This window comes from Vipera ursinii, assembly GCF_947247035.1.
Source record: "Vipera ursinii genome assembly, chromosome: 1".
Classification (NCBI taxonomy): Eukaryota; Metazoa; Chordata; class Lepidosauria; order Squamata; family Viperidae; genus Vipera; species Vipera ursinii.
This window is the reverse complement of record NC_139512.1, coordinates 149,622,580-149,641,338: the sequence shown is the minus strand read 5'-3', so window position 1 is coordinate 149,641,338 and position 18,759 is coordinate 149,622,580. Positions and strand designations below refer to the sequence as shown.

The 18,759-nt window shown below is 39.8% G+C and overlaps 1 protein-coding gene and 1 long non-coding RNA gene across 11 annotated transcripts in view; one reads left to right on the top strand and one right to left on the bottom strand.

The window, feature by feature from the left end:
* Positions 1–6,670: 6,670 nt before the first annotated feature.
* Positions 6,671–14,231, bottom strand: LOC310645214. The gene is made up of 3 exons (XR_014493438.1): positions 13,543–14,231; positions 9,916–13,503; positions 6,671–7,725 (listed from the first exon to the last, which is right to left on the bottom strand). It is a non-coding gene; the product is annotated as an uncharacterized lncRNA (long non-coding RNA).
* The window catches only part of BAZ2B (bromodomain adjacent to zinc finger domain 2B), a 227,931-nt gene continuing 222,695 nt past the window's right edge, over positions 13,524–18,759 (top strand). For 9 of the 10 annotated variants that reach the window (XM_083370558.1, XM_083370569.1, XM_083370561.1 and 6 more), the window contains exon 1: positions 13,524–13,696. The gene's annotated coding sequence lies outside the window, so the exon portion shown is untranslated. The remainder of the gene's footprint in view (positions 13,697–18,759) is intronic. The other variant, XM_083370562.1, reaches the window with a different exon arrangement.

Here is an 18,759-nt window from a genome sequence, read left to right as displayed (position 1 = left end):
TGCCTCTGGTGCAATTGTGCTTTTCTGTGCAACCAGGATTTAGGGTGCGCTATGTTGGATTCTGAAGATTTTATTTATTCAGTTTATATCCCACCTTGTTTTTACAAATAATGTAAAGTGGCAAACATATACAGTATGTTTTCTTCCTCCTATTTTTCCCACAATAACAGTCCTATGAAGTGGGTTGGGCTCAGAGAGACTGGTTGAAGGTCACCCAGGCAGCTTTCATAGGTAAGGGGATGAGAACTCAGTCTCCTGCTTTCTACCCTGTGCCTTAACAACTAGATAGCTTATAACTCTCACGTCCACCAAGAAACCTCTGGAAATTTTGGATTTCTCCTAAATTTTAAAAACAGTCTAAAGTGGTTGCCTTCCTTGCATTTGGTGTTAATACCTTCTACATTTAACTTTGTCTACTGCAAATTATATAATCCTTTTCTTTTTATAATTGAACATCTGATATGCCTTACGTTTAGACACGATTTTTCCCCTTTTGCTTCCTTTTGGATACATTTCTTGCTTTGTTTCTATTAATAATTGCATTACAATTATTACGCAAGTCCCAGGGGTAGGCCTTTATTTCCTTTCAGTCCAACTATTCTATGAAAGATTAATTTTTATTTGATTTTTAAGGAGCCAGCATTGGGATTGGAGCAAAGTAATTTTCAAGAAGGCAATGCAGATAATACACGCAATAAAGCTCAAGCACGACATAAATTTACTCACATGTGAGAATTCCTGTGACTTCACACAGAACCACAAATTAGTTGTTACTCAATGCCAGAAAGTGCTTTAGGCATTTTTTTCCTTCCCTGAGTCTTGCCAAAAATTCTCTGTGGGGGATAGTAATGAATTTATGTGGTTTAAATACAACCTGAAACAAAAGGGAGTTAATTAAAAGAAGTTGTGGGAATCAGATGAAGAGGAAATAAAAGACGTGTATGCAGATAGGACAAATCATCTCTCTATAGATTATATGCTGCTTTTACCAGGGAATTGCTGGAAATTGCTTTCTGAGATGTTTAACCATACCTAAATCTAATTAGAGTTTTTTGGGAAGTATCGGTGGTCTTTTAAATCCCTGACGAGGAGAAATTGTGGACATTATTATAGACAGTCCTTGACTTAGGACCACAATTGGGATCAGAATTTCTGTGGTTAAGGAAGATGGTTGTTGAGTCACAATTTTACAACCTTTTGGTCACAGTTGTTAAGCAAAACACTGTCGTTGTTAAGTGAAATCAGGTTTCCTCCATTGACTTTGCTTGTCAGAAGACATCTGGGGTGACAAATGGCAATCACATGACCCCAGGATGCTGCAACTTCATAAATATATGCCAGTTGCCAAGTGCCCAAACTTTGATCAGGTGATGATGGGAATGTTGAAATGGTTGTAAATGTGAGGACCAGTTGTAAGTCACTTTTTTCAGTGCTGTTGTAACTTCGAATAGTCACTAAACATAAGGTTGTAAGTCAAAGACTACCTGTACTATAGTGATAGTAAATGCATCTATAAGGCTCCTAAGTGTTGCTTCACATTAATCTCTCCAAATGCAAATTAAGATTATTAAGCATTATTAGCACTGCCTGTTTAAAAATGATTGAAAACATAACTTAGTTCCAAGAACTTTTTCAAGCTTTAATGCAAGGTTTAAAGAAACCTGAGAGAATTATAGCTGATGGTGGAAGATAGCACTACTCTGTTCTAACCCAACATTCCAAAAGAGTATTAAAATTTGAGAAACTTAACTGATTACGCTGAAAATCTGTTTGGGTGAAGAAGCTGCAGATTGGCAGGAAACCCTAAAACTCTGGCTATATAACAAGCAACTGGCAAACTGGCACTGGAAAATGTTTTGCAACGTGCTGTGACTGCATGTGAACCGAGACACTTCTGAACTTCTACTGTTTAAAACGTGGCATGGCCTTTGGAACGCAGAGAAATATGAAAAGAGCCCACTGGGCTAGAAGATTATGAGTGCTCCTTCCAGTGAGGAAAAAATGTTTGAATTTTTGGACTATTGATTGTGGTACTCCTGGTTTTTTTTGTTTTTGTTTTAGCTTTTTATCCACAGTTTTTCTTCTTTTCTGTCAACTTGTTTTATGGTTATTGCTATATTTAATTATTGGTTTTTCATCTGAAATGATGTGGGGGGGCCTTTTACATTGCTCAAAATCAGCTTATTGGTAAGTCTTACAAATAAACAAATAAAAACCAACTTGCCTTGGATTTGATTCCCAATTCCAAGCTGTGTTAATTATGCAGCATGTCACACCCACATATCCTGATCTGCATTGGGATCACCATGTCCAGAGAAAATAGGTTGAATCCTAAGCTTTCTAGCACCTTCCCCCACACAGTCCCATTCCAAGTCTTCATTAGAAATAACAATAGCACTTGGACTTATATAGCGCTTCATAGTGGTTTACAGCCCTTTCTAAGTGATTTACAGAGTCAGCATATTACCCCCAAAAATCTGAGTCCTCATTTTACTGGAAGGATGGAAGGCTGAGTCAACCTTGAGCCTGTCATCATCAAACTGTTGGCAGTGGGCAGTTAGTCTGCAATACTGCATTCTAGCCACTGCACCACCAAGGCTTTTAGTGCCATTCCTTGTATATGGTGGCACTTACTGAGATCCTGAGAGTCAGCTGGTGTAGTGGTTAAATGTGCTGGCCTAGGAGAAGAAAGACCTGGGTTCTAGTCATCCCTTACTCATGAATGCCAGCTGGTGACTTCGGGCCAGTCATTGCCTCTCAGCTCTGGACTAGGAAGTTGAAAAACATTCTGAAAGAGGATAATGTCAAATCATTTCCAAAAATGTTGCCAAGAAAACTGTATGGATGTGTCCATATACTCACAAGGAGCCAAGGTTGACTTGTTTCCATGTAGCCACCAGGAGTTAAGCTTGCTTTGAAGCACCACTACATCAGCCTGGAATCATATCCTAGGTGGGTCAACTGTACCACAATCAGAGTAAGAATCATTAGGATAATATTACGGTAATACTATTTTTTTTAAAAAAGAAGCAAACTTATTTGTTTAAACTGGATTTTTCCTACACAAAAGGCAGGAGTGCAAGTCATTCAGGAAAGGGGCTATTTCTCTGCTGTCTAAATGCAACCTTGTAAACTGCCTTTAAAGTGTTATGGTATTTTATTTTATCTGAGTTCAGTTACTAAAAGTGGGGGAGGGAGATGAAATGCAGGGGAGCTACAGACCAGAGAAGGCTTGGGAGTCTTCCCTTCCCTACATTCTCCTCTTTTCTGCAAAAAATCAAATTTGTCTCTACTCTTGGTTTAAATATGACAGGGAGAAACCAGGCAGCGTTAAACAAAGCGTGTACCAGCCCATCAGTTGGTGAGCTAGTAGCAAATATTTCACAGATATACAAGAAACTAAATGATAAGCACCTTAGTGTTTGTAGGATGATTCTCTCCCCCTCCCTCTCTTTCTGTTCTCTTTCTTCATCTTGTATACATTAACTTGAAATGTAATTATTTTTATATGTGTACAATCATTACAATTTCAGTGCTGTCGCCAATAGTTTCCCCCTACAACACTGATGGAATCGACTCCCATTCTCCCATCATTCCTGTGTGACCCCTGGTTCTGGAAGTTAGAAACTTTCCAGAATGGTTTTAGAGGAAGAAGGACAAAACAGCAAAGTGAGTCCTCAATGCAAACAACTACTTGAATAGTATTACATTTAGTTCAGTATCTTTTGAATAGAGGCAATATCTGGCAATACATCTTGAGGATACCAGTTAAATTAGGCCAGGGGTGTCAAACTCAATTTCACTGAGGGCTGCATCAGCATTGCGGTTGCCCTCAGGGGGCCGGGTGGGTATGGCCAGGGTGGGCGTGGCCTACTGGGTGGGCGTGGCTAGAGTACGTATGGCCTACTGGGTGGGCATGGCCAGCTCTACATCATTCGCATCAAGGGTGCCTATGGGGGCCTGGGCAGGAGTGGGACAGATCTGAGGGTCTCTGGCAGAAGGAGGGTCTTTGGGCCAGGGCCAAGGCAGAGGGGGCCGTTCCCTCACTGTTTCCAGGATGGCTTCGTGGGCCACATGAAACCACTTCGTGGGCCAGATCCGGCCCCCGGGCCTTGTGTTTGACATGTCTGAATTAGGCAATGATTGCATTCTAAAAGAAAAAAAACCTCTAAATAAAGAAAGGATAAAGAACTTGGCTTATCCTAAAAAAGCTAAGCAGTATCAGACCAGGTTTATACTTGAATGAAAGTGAAACTAGATTGGAAAATCTCAAAGGAAAAAAAAGAAATACCTAAGGAGAAAGCATTTCTGGACTGCAAAAATCCAAATTACCATTAGGTAGCAGCAAAAGGAACCAGACTCTTTGCTGCCATCTAGTGGTTGCTTTGTTTCTCTGATACTTAGATATGTTAGCCCTAACAATGGTGCCAAGAAATTGACTTATTGTAGACTTCAGTGTTCACATAATCACCAGGAATAATCCTCACACTGAGAGAAGCTGTGTAATTGTTTACAGTTAATAATACAACAGGCAGCAATCTGTTTTCTTTGCAATACTATTCAACATAGAAAGATCCAGATCCAGTATTTTGTCATCTAAAGAGCCAGTTTGGTGTAATGGTTATGTTTGGTGGGGTTAAGACACCAGGCTAGAAAGCAGAAGACTGTGACTTCAAGTCCTACCTTAGCCATGAAAACTGTCTGGGTGACTTTGGGCCTCTCTTAACCCAACTCACCTTACCGAGCTGTTGTTATGGGGAAAATAGGAAGAAGAAAGTGTGTTGGATATGTTTGCTGCATTATTTGTAAACCTAAAATAGGTGGGATACAAGCAAACAAACAAACCATGCTGGCTGAGGAATTCTGGGAGTTGAAGTCCACACATTTTTAAGTTGCTGAAGTTGAGGAACCCTAATTTAGACTCTTGTACCAAAACAAAAATTAAAAGCTTATTTCTGATGCATTAACAAATCAGGATTTATCATATTGGTCATTATCCACTATAACTTCAATTCCCTTTTCCTGTCTCCATTGCTTAGTTAAAAAAGAGATTAGGGTCATACTCTGTGGTTTCTTCTCGATGTGGCTCAGTATGATCTACACAAGTCATGGGTTTTGCCTCATTGAAGGGAATAAGAAAAATCCGATTTGCTGTGAAGTAGATGTGCAGGCTTGTCTTTCAGTCCACGGGAAAGGAAGGAGCTGAGAAGGAGAAGTGCATAATCCTAAACCTCTCTGCTGCTTATTCTCATAATCCTCATTTGAGCCAAAGCACGATACCATTTAGAATATTATTCAAACATAAGTTTTTTTAAAAAAAATTTAAACCACTAATGGTCTTGCAGCCATGAATTTGTCAGGAAGTCTTTTGTGTAAGCTTTCCTTAGCTACGAGGCTTTAAACAAACCTTAAGGAAAGACTCAGTGGAAAGACACTTTTGAATTAATCTTTCTGCAATTCTAAAATAATACAGGTAGACTTTGACTTATAATGATTTAGAGAATGTTTGAAATTACCATGGCACTGAAAAAAGTGACTTATGACCATTTTTCACACTTATGACCGTTGCAGCATCCCCATGGTCACCTGATCAAAATTCAAATGCTTGGCAACAGACTCGTATTTATAACATTTGCAGTGTCCTATGATCACATTTGGCGACCTTCTGATAAGCAAAATCAATGGAGAAGCCAGATTCACTTAACAGTTGTGTAACTGTCTTAAACACTGCAGTGTTTTACTTAACAATTGTGGCAAGAAAGGTCGTAAAATGGGGCAAAACTCACTTAACAGATGCTTTAGTTAACAACAGAAATTTTGGACTCAGTTGTGGTGTTGAGGACTACCTGTACTGATCAGTGTGACTGTTGTAAGAACTACTGAAATAATTAATGTATGTTGTCTGAAGTAGTAGTGGCCCATTATTGTGCTTAGCATCCTAGAAATCAAGTCCAAAGTTGATTTTATATCACTGTGAAGTGTACATCTATATTTTGTCATGTGGTGTTTCTGGTCTCTTATGTACAGATAGTCCTTGACTTACAACCATTCATTTAATGACTGTTCAAAGTTATAATGGCCCTGGGAAAAATGAGTTATGACTGTTGCAGCATCTCTATGCTCACGTGCTCAAAATTCTAATGTGGATTGGATGCAGATGAGCAGATTAAAATGGAATTTTAGTTGTGACCCATTGTAGAATAATCATAAGGCTTTGGATCATGCAGAGCATTATACTGCCTTCAGTGTTTATAATTGTCAGGAACAGATATGAGAGAAATAGCAAAAGCTGGATTTTGAGGCTGATGCTTGATCCTCAGAAAGTGAAGGGAGAAATAATGAAACAAGTCTGCCCAGAAAGCAGATGCCAGCCAGCAAAGACAATGAGAATCATACATTAGCCTGAATATTATCAGAGGGCAATTTTGGTGCTTCCACTTTCTAGGAATGGCTGCCTGCCCATTGGGATGATGGGATAAGGGAACAATGCAAATTCTTTTCCATTGTTGACTGTAGTTCTCTAAATACATCCAGCTTGTATTTTTATATTTCTATAATTTGAGAGTATATATAATAATACTTTAATTATAATTATATCATAGCTGTTTATATTATTCTAATTATGCATAATTTTAATGTTAATTTAATAAAGCAAGTATATTGTGTTTGTATGTATACTTCATTAAATTATTAACATTAAAACATTGGTAGTGACCATAATAGGAAAATAATATATTTAATATTTAACATTAATATTTTATTCTATTATAATATTTAATAGAAATATTAAATTTTACTTCACTGTTATACAAATACTAACAAACTACGTGGTCTGAATTAACCATGAACTGTATAAAGAAAATTTGACAAGGCCTCTTTCTTGGTTTTCTGTTGAAGAAAGGCTATTCAAAAATTTAACAAATAGTACACATCAGCAATTCATTGCTGGAACTATTTTTCTATATAAATCCAATAATCAGTCAATCAACAAATACTAGGCAGTGTCCTTAATGACTACTTGGCTCAGGAGTCTCTTCTTGAGAAACGAAATTGTTAAGCTAAGAGGTCTGTAAAGAAGCCTCTTTTTAAAGGAGAAATCATGGTGGTTTTTAAGCTGCAGTGAAAATACAGACATCTTCCATTTCAAGTGCAATCTCTGTGCTAGAGAAACTAGCACTGTCCCCAACCACACTCCACTGATGTTCCTTAAAAAGTGTGTCATTTTCCAGTCTCATGCCATTATGGCTTCTGAGTTTTTGATACGATTAACGTATTTGTTCAAATCATCAAATCTGTTTTATTTTTTAAAAATATTTAAAACATCAGGTACAATCTAAAACAAAGAATTGCGGCAAGGACAGTACAGTCATGCTGCAAATAACTCCCCCCCCATGTGCTTGTGAATATTTAAGTATCCTGACTGAGAAGCCTGGAAGAATAAAAAAAATATTCTTTGGATGGCATTGAAAAGATCCCAGTTTAGCGTCAGACAGACTTGGGGAAACCACTGCAGCAGAATAAATTACCAGAACTACTTTTTAAGAACCAGTTGCATTACTTCATTCTGCAGAGGCCCCCCAAAGAAGGCAATAGACCTCTGAGCAGATGTCAAGGGCGGAGAAACTCCTTCAGGTAATTGGTCTTCCAGTTGGGTCTTCCAAAGTGAAAAACAGTAGCTTGAATTTAGGCAGGGAAAGAACCAGAAGCCAGTATGGATCACAGCACCTGTACAGTGATAAAATCATAATGGAGTGAGCATCTGCTGCCCCATTTTGGAGTTGTAGAAGTTTCCTTGGCTCCTTCAAAGGCCACTCCTCATGTAATATTATATGGGTCTCCAGCTGGGAAGTTAATAGTGGGGCTGAGAGTGATAAAGCCATTTCTATCTTTTGGAAGTTAGCCCTGGGAATTAGTAGATCAAACCTGAATTGATCAAAAGTGCTCAATGTCAGTCCAAGACCATTCCTAAATTGCAATACAGATAATTTATAACAGCTTTTCCCAATCTGATGTCATGCTCTTGCTGGGTATGTTGTGGCTGATGGGAAGTTACAACCCCTGACATATGAAAGACCCTGGTTTGGGAAGTTTGCTTTACAGTTTACTTTACCTACTCCCTCTCCAAGAAGATTGAGCATCATCTTTTTCAGATAGAATTTCAGTATATTGACTATTAGCTCATTTATCTTCCTGCAAAATTGTTCAGACCACGATTTGCTTTACTTGGACCACATGGAAAGAACAGATGTCATCTTGTATCAGTGAAATTTTAAGCCACATCTCCAGGTAGCCTGACTTCACGGTTTCATGTAAATATTTCAAAAAATTGAACTTTGTAGAACCATTAGGCAGAGCCACACTCTCTTAGTACAGTACTGGGTTTTGGAATTAATCATTCAAATAGCAATATAGTATTTCCAAAATCAACTCAGATCATCTAATCAGAAGAGTCCCGTAACTGGTGGTGTAGAAAGCCTTTAAAAGAATTAGGCCTAAAACCTAAATAGCAAGTGATTGTATCAACTCTGATGTCAATTTTATTTATGCAGGATATGAACCTTACCTTGATTTCATTCTCCTAAAGGTCCATTTGTTCCCTTTTTCCCATAATGGCACAATGGACGATTGCCTCTGCTCACAATGCAATACTTGGAAAGAAAAGCTGTTTTTGTCTCTTAGATGAGGTCCAATTTCTATACTCCCACCTTTGAAAAACCCACCCTTCATGTTCTGTAAATCACAAAACCCGTTTATGGGCCTTGACTTTCCTGTAGAATTTCTTTCAGGCTCATTTCTAGCAGGATAATTATTTCAGAACAGGCAAGTCACGGTGATCAACAACAGATCAATCTAGCTGCAAAGCTATTAAACTTGTGTTTTAAGTATTCACGAGCTTTCTTGTCCTTCTGTACTCTTTGATTATGGGGAAATGAAGTAGCTCCGCATTCATTTGACTACTCTAGGGTGACATCATAAACCAGGGAGTGTAACAGCATAAAGGCAGGAGTACTTAGGCATGTTAAACTGTATAAATAGCCCTCAGAGAGCATAAGCTCTTCTGTGCCAACAAGTATCTGAGATAAAAGTAAAGCTCTTAAACCCAGAGTAAATTTTCTGAGCACGAAAGTTATGCTTTTAGAGCCTTCCACTGAGGTCTTACTTATAAGTATAATATATTAAGGCATAGTTGCACCATAATTGAATGAAAAAATTAGCTTTTAAAAACAAATCTACTATAATGCTTTTTCTTTCCAATTCACAGCACGTCCTTCCTACGAATGCTTCCATCTTTTACTAGAAACATGGTTGATGCAGACTTTGCAGAAATATTTTTGCCCTGATGTTATGTCCTGCAGGGCAATCCCATAGGGGTCTAATAAGAAATAAACCCTGCTGAGTTCAGTGGATCTAACCTCTGGGTAAGTGTGCCTAGCTTTGCGGCCCTACTGCACATACTTTCAAATAGCTTCTTCATTGTTATCATGCAACTGCTCTCACTATGCACATTGGGAGCACTGCAAAACACATAAAAATGTGGCAGATTTCAGCGGCAGGTCACACAAATTGGAAATAATCTTGCAGGTACAGGACTTTTCTTTCCTGCTAACATGATTGCACACATTGGGGTTCTTGCTTCCTAAAGCCAGTGAATTCACTGTTGCTTTTAGACTGTGTACCCAGAAAATGTCTAGCTCCTTGGAAGTTTAACTAGAAAATTAAAAATGATGGACAAGACTTGTCAGAGTCAGGTGCTCAGTTCCCTATTACATTCCTGCAACAAGCAGCAGTGCCAAATAGTGGTGTTGATTTGGGAGACCCTTACTTCAAATAGGGCAATGCCCTTTAGGAGTTATACCACAATTAATTTGCCAGCACACAAAACTTAAATAACATATTTAATATGGAAAAAACTACCTTGCTATCAATGCTTTGCACAGCCAAATGCATATCAATGAATGGAGTTCATTTACATTAGCCAAGTCTAGGTAACATTCCAAGAACTGCCTTTTCTATGATTGCAGCAGGTGTCTTCTTCCAGTTAATTCCATATAGTCAGTAACTGGTAGGTAGATCGCAGAAAATTGGCAGAAGCATGTCAAAACATCGCCTAGAGAAGGAAGATGAAGACAGGGGACCAAAATAGAAAGTGGCACATCAGTGGTGTTTTCACAAAGGGTGAAAACTTGGAAAGATGGAAAATATTTTACATTTAATTCATCCAGGCCATAGAGACATTTCCCCACTATTTTTGAAAAAATAAAAAATAAAAGCCCAGATTATGATGAGGAAGCCATATTTAGGAATTATTTAGGAATATTGGGGGGGATTATACTTATATGCAGTCAAAATTCAACAAATAATTATATATAGGGATTACAGCTATCATATAATAACAGGGATTTTGATATGTATGAATATTTTGTCCATGGGAACAATTGGTTCAGAGACCCCAAGAACTGAAACCCAAAGCAACTATCACTTCTTGTATGGGAATTCCACTTGATTTTGACTACAAACACCATCAGTGGTTTATATTATATTTTAAAATGCATATTGAAGCCCCCACCCCCAATTCCAGTAGATTGTTTCCCAGTGAATTGAAGCAGATATTGTTTAAATGCCTCGTAAATATAACATTTGGAAAAGCAAAGCATGGGAAAGATGGAGGCTTACCTATAATGTTCTTCTGAATGGGATGGCATCTTAAGATGTTGTTAGGTGTTATTAGCAATCCCTTGATTCCTGTGTACCTAGATAACCAAGTGTTTTGATCCAAATGACAATCCAACGCCATAAATTTTGATGCTTGCTACACAAGGATGGCAGTTGTTCCTTTATGTATATAAATTTGCCGCAATGCAATTTTTAGGTTTGCAGCTCTATAAACATTTTATACTGTACTATCCAATACGACAAAATGTCTTTACCTCTTCTGTTACATGTGATTGACAGTTTTTTCCCTGACATTATTAGTTGAAAGATTTTTCTTTCAATGATGGATTTTTTTTCAGGATCTGAAAACTATTACCATTTACTTTGTGCATTATCTAAATACCTTGTTTACTTTTGTGTATTTTAAAACTTGGTTGTCTTTTAAGAGAGGCAAAAACTGATCTTCTAAGAAAGGTATTAGCTTTTGGTCCACAGCTTTCTGAGTGAGAGATCTGATTGTCTATATTCATAACTATATTCTTATGCCGTATTTTAACTCCAAGAATATTATTAGTAAATTTTGAGGTTATAGAACTAGTGACCCAATCAAACATGTACAGACTTTGGCCTTCGAGTTAATTAAATGTGGGTTAATAATGTATTATAAGGAAATTATTGTTATTACTGTTATTAGGTAGTTACTCAAATTATAGCTGCAAAGGAATGCAGAGCATAGGATTAAATTATGCATTTGAACTATAGGCCAGCTTTTACTGTTCAGACAGTTTGCTGCTAAGAGAAATTGTGTGTCATTGAAATTAAATGCTTTTCTGGGGATGGAAGGCTCCAGTTTTTTAATGAAATTACCAAGTGTGGAATAGTGAAATGATTAAAATCTGTATTCCGGGAATGTGGCAGCACACACAAAAAAAATCAATAAATGCTAGCACAATTTTGCTGCTGAAAGTGAATACTAGGAATGAAACAAACTACCACCAATTGCACAATTAAAATTGTAGGTCATTAACTGAGATTTTGTCATCAACTTGCTAAGACATTATTTCTACATTTTTTTTCCTTTTGGAATACATTTTCCTGTGTAATGAGGAGCTTTTCAGATAGCCTTGTTAGATGGGCAGGATATTTAGCCCTTCCCCCAGTGGTTCTTGCATTGCAATCATTGTGCTTGCACTTATTATGTTACAAATGACCGAGGTAAGGCTGACATTCTCATTGCATGCAAAAAGACCTAGCCTGCCAAGAGTTGTTTTTTTTTCTCCTAATGAAGCAGCTTTGTGAAATCTCTCCATGCGCTAATACTAATGAAGATCCTCCAGCACAATTAAAATCACAGCCAGGGTCTGAAGAGGAAACCCAGGACAATGGTATCCACATATGCATATAATTTTGATGTTGCAACCAGCTTTTGTTCAGAACTGATGTTAAAAAATCTGCAGATTTTAGAGGGCTCTACTCACAATGCAAAGAATTGTTAGCAATTTCCATGCTCCAATTTCAGAGTGCCAAACCCAGTAATATCCTCTTGCACTTTGTTATTTCTAGTCAAAAATCTCTTCTCCACTGTAGGTTTAAGGTTATATGTTTTATAGTTCACAGGAAGCAACGGTTGGCTTGCAGTGTACTTTAACCCTGACTTAGCACGACTTTAATCCAACGCCGGTTTTAGAAACTACTGAATCAGAAAACTAATTGTTTTAGAACTGTTTTTTTTTTCATTTCTCTGTCTTTTTTTCTGGAAAATGACAGAGAAAGAATGTAATTATCTGTGTCCGCAATAACTACCAAGCCCCCATATATTAGACTGTGTTTATACATAGCAAAAAGGCCAAGAGCTGATAGCTGGGATACTTGGAAACACGTTTGGCTGTCTTGCTGCGGTCTTAATGAGGATGCAAAATACTACTTAAAACAATTATTGGGATCTCTTTTGATAATTCTTCCGTTTAAAGGAGACGACCATTGGTCGAGGGAAGTTAGCATTTATCGGCTGGGGTGGGGGGGGGCCGATGAAGGATGGGCAGCTCGCCGGCTCTCCCTTTCCTCTTACTCGGAGTGTGCCTGCATCGCTGCACACCTCCTACTCAAGAAGTTATTGGATCTGCTTCTTTCCGTGCCGATCGTTTATATCCACACACACACACACACACCCGCAATGTACGCCTAAAAAAATGTTAGTGACGATTTCCCGGCGTGTTGCCCGGGATGCGTTCACTTCGGGACCCCGCCTGAGGGGAATCCACGTCTGGCCAGCCCCCTTGCTTTTGGGGTCCAGCGAGCGGTAACCCCTTCCCCAAAACAAAGCGGCTCAACTTTCTCCCAACTTCTTCAGAGGGTGCTCCTCGAGGGGTCCGAAACGCGAGCAAAGCAAAGCAAGAGGGTGAACTTTTTGAGAAGCAACGGCGTCCCCGGGTCCCTCGGCCTGCTGCTCCTGCGGCTTCCCTGGCCTGATAGGTCACGTCTTGCCGAAGCTGAAATGAGATAAACAATTCTCTTTCTTTCTTTCTTTCTCTTTCTCTCTCCACAACCCCCCACCCCCCCTCCCGCCGCCGCCGCCACCACCACCACCACCACCCCGTCTCTTTAACAGCAACTTTCATTGTTAGAAAGAGAGGAGCGAGTTGGTTGACGTCACTTCGGGTCGGCGAAGCCTTCGGCTGGAAGTGAAGCTTGAATAAACCTTGAGAGAGAGGAGAGGGGGAATCGGCTTCGAGCTGCTGCCGCCGCTGGAACGAACTAAAAGCAAGAGACGGGAGCGGGAACGAGGCGGGTTATCTATCACGAATCCTTCTAGTTAGATTCAACCACCCCCCCTCCTTTTTTTTTTTTCCTCTCTTCCCCACACACACACACACACACACACACACAAACACGCACGCACACCCCGGCCCGGTCTTTCTTCACTCCCTTCTCCAGCCTGTTTGGAGGAAGGCTGCCTTCCCCAGCATCCAGATCCCACAAGCGGAGCGGTGCGCGCGTGGAAGGGAAGCGAGGAGAAGCGTGGCTTCGCGTCTCAATTGCAAAGGTGAGTTCGAATCGATTCCGGAGGCGGAGGTGGTGGTGGTGGTGGGGAAAAGGTGGCTTAAGGGGGAAGTGCAAGTTGTGCTGCCGGCCGAGGCGCCCCGAGCTTTGGCTTCCAAGCCGGCGGCGCGGGGTGGTGGAGAGGGGAGCGGCAGAGGAAAATGGGACAGAAAAGAAGCCGGGGGTGGCGCGGGGAAAACCTCTCGGCAGGCTCGGAGTATCTGGCGGTTCTCTCTGGCAGCTCTTTTGTTTTGCCGGGGCGCTTGCCGGCGTGTGCATCCGAGGGGGCGTTCGCTGGGTGCCCGTCTGTCTCTCGGGTCTTTCCACACGTTCGTTCACAGACGGATGTACACAGAGAGAGAGAGAGAGGGGGGGGTGGAGAGGGCGAGGACTACCAGTCGCCGGCTCGGTGCATCTGCGGTAGCGCTGGCTCAACTAGTAGAGCAAAGTGAAACTGACCTTGTGCCCGAGAGACGGGAGGGGCGGGTAGATTTAAACACGGGCTCGGGGGCTGGAGTGGCGGCTCTGCGCGGTGTGTGTGTGTGTGTGGGGGACACCTTTGGTGCCTGGGCGTTTTGCAAACACCCTTCCACCCCCCCCACCCCCGTGGCTGGCAATAAAAGTCGTGGGGGGGGGGCGGGCGGGCGGGAGAGGCGATTCCGAGAGTCTTTTTTTTTTGGTGCCCGCCCGCTTAGCGACCTTCCTCGCTTCAGAAGTGCCGCTGCGCTTTTTGTGCCCCGTCGCCCTGCCTGCCTGGCTGCTTGAGTCGTTCTCTCCTCCTCCGTTTGCTGAGGCGACTTTGAGCGTGACAGCCGGCCTCAGATACGGGGCGCTTGCCCTCTCCCTCCCCCAAATGTGGGAGAAGGCACCTCCCGGGGAGGAAGGCACGAAGGAGTCCGAGGCTCCGTCGCCTTCCTCCGGGTCCCTGGCCGTGCCCGTCTCTTTTCCCCTCCCCTCCCCTCCCCTCCTTGCCTCCCGCTTTATGCTTTTTCTTTTTAAAGCGCTCGCCGGCCAGCGTTGAATCCGAGGCTGCGGCCGCTTTGCAAAAAAGCGGGGTGTGGGTACAGCTAAGAAGGATGGGGGAGCGGGAGGGAGGGAGGGAGGGAGTCGTGGCTGCTTCTCGGGGCATTCGCTGCTTTGCTTTTTTCCCTCAACAACCTCTTTCTCTCTCTTCTCCCCCTCCCTCTCCGGTCTTTTGTGTGTGTGTGTGTGTGTGTGTGTGTGTGGCTTCCTTATAAAGCCGGAGACGCAGCTGCTGCCTTTAGCCGAGTTGTTGAAATTTATCCCTTTGTGTATATTACAATATCCTCCATTTTTCTGCCCTCTAAACAACAAGCCTTTCGCCATCTTGGGCTTTTTTTAAAAAAAAAAAATCAAGTCGGGGTCTGCGTGCGTGTGTGTCTTTTTAAAGGGGTAAGAGGATGAAACGAGTCAAGTCCCGGTGAATAACCCACAAAGTTGAGGCAATCTTACAAGGACGGATAGTGACGTCATGTAAAGTTTAAAAGGGATTTTTTCCCTCCCTCTCCTCTTCACTACACGTTGGTTTTCTTGGATGTTTATTTTCTTTGAAAGGATTTCTGGTCGAGCAAGTTTTAAGCTGCGATGAAGGGTTATAATTTACATTTATAAAATGGACGGAACGAGTTGTACGGCCTGAATTTTTGGGACAGGTGGAGAAAGAATTGGTTTTCTATAGGGCAGACTATATTCTTTGTGGTGTTTCAGTTTTCACCCATAGATTTTTTTCTTGTTAATTACCAGGTTAAAATGGTAATACTATACAAAGGATAAGACTTGAGTGAAAAACAAATATTTTCTTTTGCAAATATTGTAGTTCTGTGCTTGAACCATATATAGGTGAGGTACTTAAGAATCTTCCTAGCATGATTAAGGGCACAGAAAACATATCAGGCTGCAGCTACATTTTTTTTAAAGTTTGTGGATTGTTTTTCTTAGGTTTACCAATACCATACCCTGCCCCCTTTCTGGAAGGGACCTGTGGATTGTGTCCCAGATGCTATGGCTTTCAAAATACTATTAGTATGCTAAATTCCCAATTGCTCCCTAATAAGATTAAAACACAAAACATCTTAGTTGCATCATCTCACCTTGATGTTTTGCTTGTAAAAAGGGAGACCAGAAAAACTACTACTACCAATTTATTTCTCAACGGACACCCCCTTTCATTTTATAAAGTTACAAGGCAGAACTTAATAAAACATTGAGCACTTCATAAATAATAAAATCATTAAGCAGGCTTCTACTTTCTTGCTTCTTGCATTTGTTTTGTATTTACTCTAACATCTCAGTAACATCTGCATTAACATCTCATGAAATTCTTTGTGTTTAATTTGCATTTCCTTTGTTTTTGTGGGTGGAAAAGAAAAAAACCCAGCATTTACTACAGTTAAATGGAAATTAAAAGGAACCTTTTTAGTATGTCAAGTTTTTTCTTCCAATACAGTATAAACTGAAGGAGAGATTTAGTGTATTTTTATGCTTGGATTGGAAGTATGCTTTCATGTTTACAAAATTAAGCTATTTACGTTAGTATGTCTTTTCCTTTCTTGCCTGCCCTTTTTTTCCTTTATTTCTTTGAAAAGAAGCCACTTCAGAAAGCTTGGCTGAATTGAATGGCTGCCAGTTATGTGGATGTTAGGTAGATGAAAACGTTGAAATAGTTAAAAGAACATAGAACAGATGGCTTTAAATTATACATGCAAAAATGCCTGGAAGATTTGACAGATTATAAATGGTGAGCCACAGAAGATAAGCAGTTTAAGAAAATGGCAGTTAATACATTTGATACCTCATACCTATTGTAAACCATGCCCCTATTTTATGATGCATAATCAGTAAAGCAAGAAAACCTCAAAAAATTAGAGCTGTAACAATTTTCCATGTTGGGTATACATGGGAGAGTTGGAAGTCTTAAATATTTAAGAGTTTCATTTCAAGTGTTTAAATAATTTCAGACGTTCAAATCTGTTGTGGCAAGAAAACATTTTATTTTTAATTCTTGGAGTAATGTTGATTTTGAAATGCTGTTAATGCATGCCTCTATAGTTTTGTGCCTGAAAGTGGTAATAGATAGTAAATATAAGGGTTTGAAGTTTTGGAGTTCTTGGTTTCCTTTTTTCTTTTAATGGGTGATTAGCTGTACTGTTGTTATTCTTTGAAAATGGTAGATAAATATATTTTAAGTAATATGTTCCTGGATTTTTTAACTGCACAATACTTATTTACTATTTTGTAGTTCTATATTCCGACTGAGACCCAGTTTTAAAGTTAGCTGTAGTACCGTATAATTATAAAATTGTTAACATTTCTGTTTGTGTGTACTATATGTATATGTTGGTGTGTTTGAGAGCAAATTAGCAAATTCGCTATATATTATATGCGGGTGTTCATTTCTTTAAAATAAGTACCAGCACTTCTAAAGTATGTTTATACATCACTTAAATGCACCTTCTGTTTGGTGATGGTATAGAATAAATCATTTACACTTTGGTGTAATGGTAAGGTAGGAGCTGTCACACAAATAGCTGGTTTTGGTTCTGTTCTGATTTGTTTCCTCAAAAGACGCTTATTTCAAATTTAGGTAAAGGGGCAGTGGAAACATTTGCTTTCTGGGTGCTTTTCTCCTTTTCCCCCTCATTTCTTTGTTTGCATGTTTATTATAAAACCGCAGTGCAAAGGAGCAGATGTTTTGCCAAACATCCTGATGTGTTGCTTTTTCTTAGGGGAGCATAACTGTTTCTTCTGATGCATCAGCCTGACAGCTGGTTGATTTCATGGAGCTGCTAAGAAGCCATTAGTGGTGTCACTGAATTGAAACAGAACAGTCACTCTCAGCTTGAACTGCAATTGTTAATGTCTTTGTTGTACTTTTATGTTCCTACCCAAGATGTAGAATATCACAGTTGCAAGGAAATCCTATCTTTCTTTTGGATCTCCGTAAATCAGTGGAAAGATCTGCTGCGATTTGGTTGTGTCTAGATGCTCAATAATCTTTATTATTTTTTCCTAGAATATAAAGAATTTGTAGCATAAAAGACTTTAAAACTTATAAGAACACAGTAGGATAAAAATAGTCTCAGTACTGACACCATTCTCCTCCTAGCCTTCATAGGTAGAGGAATAGTGGCTAAGATTGGCTACATGCTGTTATTTATTTCCAAGAGTGCATTTCAGCTTTAAAAGTAATTATCACAATCCAGCACAGTTCGGCACACTTAAGTCCAATGGAAAACAATAGGTCTTGTATGTAATAGATTAAGGCCTAGAGTGCAATATAATTCACAGATTTTCTCTGTTACAGGATTAGAAGTATATTTGTCTTTATTGTAGTGAGCTGAATATTGGGAAGGCACTAATCTGCTTTCAAGGAGGAGAAGCATTAGCAGAAATGTCTGTATTTGGAAATTGTAGTTGAGGCTTTCCAATGTTATTACCTTGAGGGATTTGCTAGTTGGTAGTTCATATTGAACACTTTTTGACAACACACCTCTGATCTTTTCTTTTTAAAATAAATGTATTTATAAAATGCTGGGATAGACAGGAAAAATGCTGACAAAGTTAGTAAGACGGACAATTATGTATTCACATTGGAAGGCTGCTTGAAAATTGATCTGCAAATGAATTAGTGCTTTAATGAAATCAAGCAATGGAGAAGGTGCATATTTCTGTAAGATAGATTGTGAAGAAAACCATTTCATATGAACTGCTTATAGTCAGGGCAGAAAACAACTTGAGAAAATTATTAAAATAAGAATAGCATTTGTATAGCAAATTTCAAGTACTCAAAGCATTCCACACTTATTATCTGAGTGATACATGTCATTATCAACATATTCTATTTGGAGGCTTGAAGCTAAGAGGAAAAATGGGTTTTCTAATGTTATCTAGTGACTTTGTTGCTGCTGAACTGGGATCCAAAGGAGAGGGATCTTCCAGCTAAGGGCACAGTCCTATTCACAGTCAGTGGGCCCTAGCTAATAGTAAAGGCAGAGAGACTTGGTTCCAGTGATCCGTAGCTCAGTGAGAGAGAGTCTGTGCTTTGCA